This window comes from Heloderma suspectum, chromosome 8, assembly GCF_057233095.1.
Source record: "Heloderma suspectum isolate Gila_16-S chromosome 8, 16-S_ref, whole genome shotgun sequence".
NCBI classification, from domain to species: Eukaryota; Metazoa; Chordata; class Lepidosauria; order Squamata; family Helodermatidae; genus Heloderma; species Heloderma suspectum.
Window position 1 is genome coordinate 23,227,300 of NC_139465.1, and position 9,688 is coordinate 23,236,987.

The following is a 9,688-nucleotide window of genomic DNA, read 5'->3' on the forward strand; positions in this document are numbered from 1 at the left end:
GGGTGTGGCTCAGCAGCTTGGATAGCTCCTTTAGAGTTCTACCTGGCTCTGACTAAAACCCAGAATGGAATCCCATGAAAATCGGAGCCACCAGACTCCACTGAGAAGATGTGTGCATCAGCACCTTACAAAGAGAACCTTGACCTGATCATACCTACAATCACATCAAAAGTGCTTTTCAAAGAAAAGAAAAATGTCATCAAGTGCATGTGTGCACATCCAAACAAAGATGGAAATGAACTGAAGCACCTGAAATGTCACACATGTTCCAACTCCAGATTTAATTTCCCAAATTCGCCTAATTAAACTGGAATTCAAGAGGAGTGGAATGCAGGGCAGCGTGAACAAGAGAAAAAAATCAAGGAACAGAATGTGGGGGAATCCTCTCATCCGTAAGCCTTGTTCTCCATTTCTAATGACAGCCAGACTGGTGCAGTGGTGCCAGCAGGACAGGACTTCAGGGCAAAAGCCAGGGCTCCTTTCGGCACAATGGGCAGGAAGGCCCCTGAACACTTCAGAGCTTACCACTTTTTGAAGTGACTAATATATATTGCCATCTTACGCAGAGGCCATATTAAGTGGGGGGGGGGCGCAGACTGGCTTGGCCCAAGATATTTTGGAGTGCAGCAGCAGCAAATGGCACTCCACCCACCAAAGTAAGGGGCATTGTACCTGAGACCAGCCAAGTTATTTTGGTTCCTGAGACAGGAAATCCCATAAGTACCTCTCCCTCTCTGTGGCAGTAAAAATACAACAATAATATATTAAAAGCGCAATCCTATGGCCTCTAGTCAGTGGCTAGATGGTCATAGGATAGGCCGGTGCCTCATAGGCAGCACAGGTCAGCCCCACACTCTGTGCTCGTAAGAGGAGCATGGAGCAGTGAAAATGGGGCATTCCCAGGGGTGAGCCAGGGCAGAGAGGGTGGAAGTGCCATTCCAATTCTTCCTATGCGTCATCCAGCATCCCCTCCCCCCTGACTTCCCACAGCTAGACAGCCAAAATCAGCTGTCTAGCTGCGAATGCAGGGCAGCTGAAGCACGGAGGGGAAGATCCCCTCCTTGCTGCTCCTGACCTGCATTGGATAGGCAGTCGCCTCCGTGTTCAGAGACAGCCGCATATCTTGATAGGATTATGCCCTAAATCGCTAACAATTTGCTGCCCTTTCATGGAAAATATTTCGAAAATATCTAGGATGTGTTTTCACTAATTTTGAGTACCTAATAGAAAAGGGTTTTAAAGAAAAATATAAATAGTTTTGGTGCTCTTCAATAAGTCACATCTTCGTTTAATTTCTGGGTAAAGTGAGAGTGAACCACTAGCAACATTTGAGAGTACATTTACACTGAAAAAATATTGCCCTTACATTGAAAAAATATTGCCCTTTTGAATTACTTTAAGAATTCATGGCAGCATAACTTAATGGTATTGAGCTGGATCATGAGTGATCTGCATTGGTCATACTTTCAACTTCTAAAGAACAGCTATTTATATTATGCACAGCTATTTATATTATGCCCACTTGTATTGTTGTTTAATCACACTGGCAAAGGTGTGCATTATTTTAAGCTGTCAGGACATGAGACTGCAACAAGGCCAGAATCTGAGATATGAGCGATGTCAGGCTGGGATTCACGCCATACACCACCCAAGTTTGTGCCAAGGTTGGAACAATCTGGGTTCAAATCTCTTCTAGGTGATTATATTTCCTGGGGAGACTTGTTTAGAAGGGTTCCAGCATTCAATTCTGAGGAACATAAACCTACATTTGGATTGCAAAGGAGACAAGGGGAGAAGAGTGATTTCAGAATGGATGTGAGCAAAGGCAGCTACACTAAGGCCTGGTTCAAACCAGAATCAAATTATGGTTTGATATCTTGGCCTGTGAACTAACTATGGTTTCTAACCATATACCACCATCCCCCAATTTTATACAAAATGGGGAACTGCTGCTTGTTCTAAAGTAAACCCCCCAAAAAGAGAATCGTCTTAGGATGCTGCTCAAGGTTTTATTAGTGAAAAGCCAGATGCGTTTCGGCCTCTCTCTTTTTTTGTTATAAGGCCTTCTTCAAGGGTCTGTAACAACAATTATAATAAAATGAGGTGGGACAACACATAAATGCGATACATAAGAATTTTTAAAAAGCAATTAATAAGGCAAATTGCAGCAAGGCCTGTGAGTACAATTAAGTATTATAAAACCAGTAGAACATTCCACACTGCAAGCAAGGCCTGTACATCCATACTCACTTATGAAAACATCTTCAGAAATCCCCTCTGCAGTTTCGGTGACATCAAGGTGTGGAGCCATGCCTGTGATGTCAGGGGTGGTCTCAGCCAAAGCGCCAGGTGGCGGGAAGGACCAAACCAAGCCCACTCAGGGGACGCTTTCAGGAGCCAGCTGAGCCCTGCCCTCAGCACATGCAAGGCTCCTGGAAGGGCTGACCAAGTGCGTTACCAACTCTTAGCAGTGGATAACTCGGCTCATGCGTCGATGAAGAATGCAGCCAGCTGCAAGAATTAAGGTGAATTGCAGGACACGTCACTAACAGCTTTGAGACAAGTGAAGCACACTGTGCCTGTGCTTTCAGGAGCTGACGGAGCCCTGGGTTCACCCAAAAGGCCTGTCTGGTGAAGTCTGTGAACTGAGTGTGTGCCCTCAAAACCTGTGTGTGCTGAACTTCCACGGCAAAGACTCTGGGTTTCCCTCAGCAGAAAAGACAGTGTGGAAAGCCTTGTCTGGAGGTAGGAAGTTTTCTACCACTGTGATTGACTGTAAGTGATACCAGTCCCACCCCCCAAAATACAATATTTGTTACTTCAAGATTCAAAACTGAATACTAATTGCTGCCAACTCCCCAGCCTTCACAACAGAATCTCAGGATTAATACTACAGTGGCTTGAGGGTGTGTGCGTGTGTGTGTGTGTGTATATATATATGTGCGGGGGGGGGGGGGAGTTATCAGTAACTGCTTCTGAAACAAGTTCTGATTGGTTGATGCCAAAATTGGGATTCTGGGCAGTGTTTTATAAAAGGATAATGTATCTTTAAGCCTAGGTGCCCTTCAGGGAAATGTATTGGATAAATGTCTTCTGAAAAGCCGGTAAATATTCCATCGCCTCACTGTCATTACTGCCATGAAATGATAATGAAGCATGAAAGAAATATAATTCCATATTCAGATGACAGCATTAGGCTTCATAAGCAAACTGAAATATTTATTAGTAAAATGTTCGGTATCTACGCCTGTAATCTAAAAAAAAATGGACAAAAATGTTTTATAATAAAAAAGAGATTGAATGCAGAGGTAAAATCTGGTTGGCTGATTTTATTGCTTATTATTAAATCCTGGCAAAACAATTATTTTTTTTTCTTTTCATTAGTAAGGCACCCAAATTAAAACTATGCCCCTAGGCTGTGAGGTTTACAGTAGTGATTAAAAACAAGAAATTGTGATGCATGGGGCTTTTTTGACAATGGCATAATCAAATTCATTCATAATGTTAAATCTTTCACTGACAAATATTTTTTACAGTGAAATACACTAGACAAAAGACCCACATGCCACAACTATCAAGACACAGAAATTAGGGGGATCTTGTTTAAATAGCAAACTTATACAATGTTTCTATATTCTCGAATACAAACATTATAGTGTAGTTAATTAGGGTAATTATTGTCTAAATTGTGCCTAATTGTTTTATGCTGAATAGAATCCCCATGAATGAAGTCTTCCGAATTTCTACAAGACATGGAAGGGAAGGCTTAGCTAAGTCTGTAGACGTAATTTAATAAGTTTTGATTGTATTTCCTATGGGGGGTTGTCCTGAAACAGGCCAAGACAGAGATAAACACCACCCTTACGCCTTGACCTCCGTTTCACCTTATTGAAAAGGAGGCGTAAAAGAGTCATTTAGAACATGTGCATCAGCAAGCATTCATGTACTCGAAAGCACATCTTTTAAAGGGGTGGGGGGGGAAGGGACTTTGAAGTGGATGAAAAATTAGGGATTCAAGTGACCACAATCAATTCTGAAACACTGCACAAAATTAATTACAGTTTTGCATCAGAAGCAAGAATGTAGATTTCAGACAGTCAGTGTCATTTATCTCATGCCACACAATATACAAAGCGATTAAAATGCCAAATCTGTTCCCACCCCCAAATCTAAGGCCTATCAGAGCCTGTGAAGTACAAATGATTAACTCCGAATTATTCAAGGGATTGTACAGATGCTTCAACTTGAATGAAATTTGCAGCAAGTTGCAGGCACCGGATAGGGACAGATTTGCAGTCCTTTATCAAAATCTACCCTGACTATCACTGGCAGAATCCAGATAAATTGCATAGTAATGCAGGCAAGAGCTAGAGAAGGCTTACCACCAGAAGGAAAGCCAAATCTCTAATTTCTGTCTATTTTTAATTGCTTGTCTCAAATTTGCATTTTTATGCAATTGGATTAAAGGCTCTAATTCATTTCTCTAGGCTACTACTCTATTATATCTCATGTGCATGCAACCTGGGCAAGTGACAGAACCAGCCTCTCCTACACAAATATTTAGGTGCAAAAGCACTTGCCAAATACTGTGCCAATGGGCTGTAGAAGCATTGTGGAAGGATCTACCCCCACGCCACCCCAGCACCCCAAATCACTATGTCAGAAGATACTGGAGGCGTTAGCTGGCTTCACACATAATGCCAACCCAGGGTATGGGTTTTTGAATTCTGGGTTGTCATGTTGTGTGAACCAATCTGTGCTGAAAGAAAAAAAAAGATTGTTTACCACAAACAACTCAGAAAGAGAAACCCTGGTTTGCTATTGTTTGTGAACTCTAGGTTGTTTAAACCATGGGTTGTCATTACATGTGAACCCAGAGCCAAGGATTGTTCGTGTGTTGCTTCACCAGGTGCAGAGGCAGTGGGCAAGAGTGGTTAAAAAAACCCTTGACATGCCAGTACTACAGCACCACAAAGGCATTTAAAATACAGGGAGGGAGCGGGTGAAGGACGAGGGAAACAACCCAGAGACCGAGAAAACAAGCCATGGTTTGTTCCATCTTCTGCCAGACAAACCATGGGTAAGGCAACAAATCATGAGTTAGCTATTGGTTAAATAAACCATGCACAAATGGCCTCTCAAAATTCTCCAGACTATTTGTGGGCAGAGAACTTGCGGGAGGAGAAATTCTCCAACAGTTTCTCTCAGATAGGGCTCACTCTGGCAGGGCTTGTAGCACAGGTTCCTTCCTTTTTCCCTAAGGGTTTTTGGTTTATTGCACTGCTTCTGTAGGTGGCAACAGCATCAACTGTGGTGAGGCTTCCACTTTTTTGAAGCAGAACTTGTAATTTCTTTTGGTGGTATATTTGAGCTTACTTAATTACTGTGAGGCGGCCGAGGGAGTTGTGTGTGTTTTCTCTCTCTATTACACCTATTTCCATTGCTCTGCAGCCTCCCAGGCCACCTGCACTTCCTGAACTGAAAAAGCCCCATTGGAGGAATTGCCTCATGACATCTTCCTCATGATGGCTTTAATTGAAGTGTGGGAAGCTGAGGAGGCTACAGGCTGCTGCAGAGATTATTGTACGATGAAAGACAGGACACTCATGCACACTCCTTAGCCACCGCTTAAGTAAGGTAAGCACAGGAACCCCAAATCCAACCCCTGATAATTTCTCCAAAATTTATTCTCCTTTGAATTTCTTTTCAGAAGCAATTTTTTTTTCTATCAAATTGAATGAGAATGGTCAAATAAAATCTGGGAGAAATTTTCAGCACAGCTTTGCACTAGTGGAAAGACACCTTTGGATCCAACCCCAAAGCATCAGAGACAGACTGGGTTTTGGGGGGTTAGGGCAGGGATTTTCAAACTTTAAGCCTTCAATAACACTTTCCATATTGAGTCATCTGCCAAGGGCAGTATGCCTCTGTAATGAGGAACACTATGCCTCTATATGCCAGTTTCTGGGAATATGAGCCGGAAGGTTCTGTTGTACTCATGTCCTGCTTGTGAGCTTCCCACTGGGGCATCTGGTTGGTCAATGTGCTAACAGAATGTTGGACCAGATAGCCCCTTCATCTGATCCACAACAGCTTTTAACAAAGAGGTTAAATTTCTTGATGACTGTGCCCTAGAACACCTGGTCATGGAACATAAGAAGAGCCCTGCTGGATCAGACCAAGGGTTCATCTAGTCCAGCATTCTGTTCACACGCTGGCCAACAAGCTGTTGACTGGGAACCCACAAGCAAGACATTTCAGCACCCACCCACCATGTTCCCCAGCAACTGGTGCATATAGGCATACTGCCTTTGAGACTGAAGGTAGCATAGAGCCATCAGGACTAGTAGCCATTGACAGCCTTCTCCTCCAGGAATCTGTCTAACCCCCTTTTAACGCCATCCAAGTTGGTGGCCAACACTACATCTTGTGGTAGTGAATTCCATAGTTTCACTATTCGCTATGTGAAGAAGTACTTCCTTTTATCTGTCCTGAATCTCCTACCAATCAGCTTCATGGGATGATCTCAGGTTCTAGTATTATGAGAACTGACCAGAGGGGAAGCGACCCTGGATTTAATCCTAAGTGGTGCCACCCAAGACCTAGTATGAGATGTGAGTGTTGTCGAACCAGTTGGAAACAGCAACCATAGTGCTATCAGATTTAGTATATATTTAACTAGAAAATTACCGAGGGTGTCCAACACAGTCACATTTGACTTCAAAACAGGAAACTTCTCTAAAATGAGGGAACTGGTAAAAAAAAAAAAAAGGAAGGAAGGAAGGAAGGAAGCTGAAAAAGAATCAACATGGCTTCCCCAAAACTAATTCATGTCTCACTAACCTTCTGGAGTTCTTTGAGAGTGACAATAAACATGTAGATGGGGGTGATCCAGCAGACATTGTTTACTTGGACATCCAAAAGGCTTTTGACATCCCTCACCAAAGACTCCTGAGTGGGGACACAGGAGGGAAAAGGAGACACCCGCAGACAGCAGGGTTGCTGCTGTGTGCAAATGGCTCCTTTTCCTTCCCAGCTACCATTTGCGCACAGCGGCAGGGTTCCTTCTAATAGCTAGTGTTGCAGAACCCAGAGTCAGAGAGACCACGGAGTGAAGGAAAAAGAGATTCTTTATTTAACGCGCGGGCTTAAGGCTGGAATCGTTTCCAAAGAGCCAGAAGCCCCGATTTACATTAGCACATTGGTTTTATAGACATTGTGACATATATGAAATGGCTCCTCCTCTCCCTCCCGCATGGGGTTGCAATCCTCAACATTTTTCCTCCTAGCACCATTGTTTATAATACAAGAACTGGGTTATAGGGTAGCCATGATAAGGAGAGAACAGAAGAGAACAGCAGAGAACAAGATATACAATTGTATGACCTTTGACAAGATAAGGAATTCCTGTGTCTCGTCAGCTTACAACAATATATTCAAGGGAGAAAGAGCTCAGCAAGAACATGAAGCATGAGACTGCATGAGGCTACTTAGTCTGACCCCTGATATGGCTGCTACATTCCCCCCTTAAATGCATAATTTCATTACAATTATAGCATTTCTGATAACCATACAAAGCTTTTTGTGACATACATATTACTTAGCCTCTTGTTGGGCTATTAGAGCATAGAGGGCAGCAGTTTTACTAGCTGAGACATAAAACAGATTGGTTAAACAGCGCATAAGACAAGGAACGCAGAGACATAACAGAACTTTTATGAACAATACTGGTAGAATTAGGATGAACAATGCTTTTAAGCTAGCTAAGATCTGGAAGCCAAGGGGTTAACTAATTGAGCTAATTGTTTTGTCTTATTGTTTTGTTAGCTACTATATTGTGCAGCTTGTTGATCTGTTCATCTACAGCATTGCCATTATCAGTTAAGTTAAAACAACAGAGCTTTTGGTGTGTCTCACAACTTAAATGATGAAGAAGGAAGAGGTAATCTATACTAGCTCTATTTTCTAGAACTGCACCTCTTAGATTACGCAACTCTTTATTTAACAATGACAATGCTTGTGAGGTGGCATTTATGCTTTTGGCTAAGCTGCAAGCTAACCAGTTGTTCTTTAGACCATTAGCCAAGGCTAAACCTGGAACCTTAACCAGTGACATTGCTAAGGCCAATTTTTTTGAGTCAAAATATAACTGCACATGACTATTACAATTTTTAGTTAGTTGGAGTGCTCGAGGCTGCCGTTGACGGATTTTTTCAGGCTACAGGGGAAGAATTGGCACCAGTTCAATTGGCGGCTGAGGCAACATGGGTGGTTATCAGACAAGTTGGCAGGAATAAATGACCAAGTGCAGGAATTACATGTCTAAAACCATCCATGAGGCAAAAGTATGTGGGCATCATTAAAAGATATGTTTTGAATTTTATTACAGTGGAAGGGGGCCAGGGATAGCTTTATATTTTCTGGAAAAAATTTTGACAATTAAGCATTTGTGCACACGTAGCATTTGTTTCAGCAACGATGGGGGTGCGTAGAGTGAACTCTGTAGGGGGTAGGATCTTTGCAACCACGCCCCAATTAGCATTTTGGGAATAAGTTAAACTTACACCATAAACTCTTAACATGGTATCTTTTTGAATTTTCCCAGGATGTCTACAGACAGGTATTAGGCAAGAGCCAATAAGCCTGTTTGCAGGTATACCTCTTGGCAAACAAAAATGTTTTACTCTCGTGATGTTAGCCAGGTGAAGCCAGTAATTATCAGCAAATCACTGGGACAAACTTCTTTTTCCAGGGGCAGACCCCCCTTTTTGCACCTTATTAAGGAAACACAATGCAACACTACTAACACTACAACACGCATGTTTGATCTTCTTTGGGATCTGACCGTACGCTGGGCAGCTATTTACCTGGCAAGCTGCAGTAGGGTCTAGTCCCCTTCTTCAATTCTCCAGTTGCAGGTCTGACCATACGCAGGGGGACAGTTTCCCGGTGTGTCCACAGTAAGGTCTAGCCTGAGTCTTCTTACTGCTTTTTCAGAATGATTTTTAAAGGATTTTCAGGATTTCTGTTTATGGTCTACTTTCTCCCTCTCGCTCTCTTGACTCGTGTCCAATGTATCCAGGGTTTAATTCTAGCTGCTTTCATAGCTGCGGGGGTGGAAAGTATGACAGTTTTCAGTCTTCTCTATCTGGGAGTCAAAGGGTTATTTTTCCCTCTTTAATTCATACTTTAACTCTTGGTTGGAAAGGATGAACTTCTGTGATGGGAATTGGGGGCTTATTTTTTTAAGACAAAGCGACGCTGGGCTTGAAGACCTTTGCTCAGTGTTTGGACTTCTTGTTTAAGGCTAACGTTTGCTTGCTCTTGATGCCACTCCAGTGTCAGTTATGAAGTCAATGTCACTGCCCCTCACAGTCAATGTCACGGCCCCTCTCAAGCTGTCTCCCTCTTCGCCCATTCTGGCCCCTTTGGTTTTCTCCTTTGTGTATTTGATTTATTTTATTTGAGCATTCATGCCACTAATGTCCATCTTGTCCACACTGGGCACACTGGTTCTTTTTTAAGAATCTTCTGCCTCTGCTGGGTCTTCTTCTTTTTTCTTTCGTCCACGTCTTTTTGGGCCTCTGGGCTGAGGGGGGTGTACTGGCGATAGGCATTTGAAAGACGCTCCAAGTACGCTCTGGGGCCTCGGTGGCACCTTGCAGCACTTTAGACACTTTGGTCATAT

General features: G+C 42.8%; 1 pseudogene; it reads left to right on the forward strand.

Annotated features, from left to right (window-relative positions):
- The first annotated feature begins 2,459 nt into the window (after positions 1–2,459).
- Positions 2,460–2,642, forward strand: LOC146338913 (5.8S ribosomal RNA; annotated as a pseudogene).
- The last annotated feature ends 7,046 nt before the right edge of the window (positions 2,643–9,688 follow it).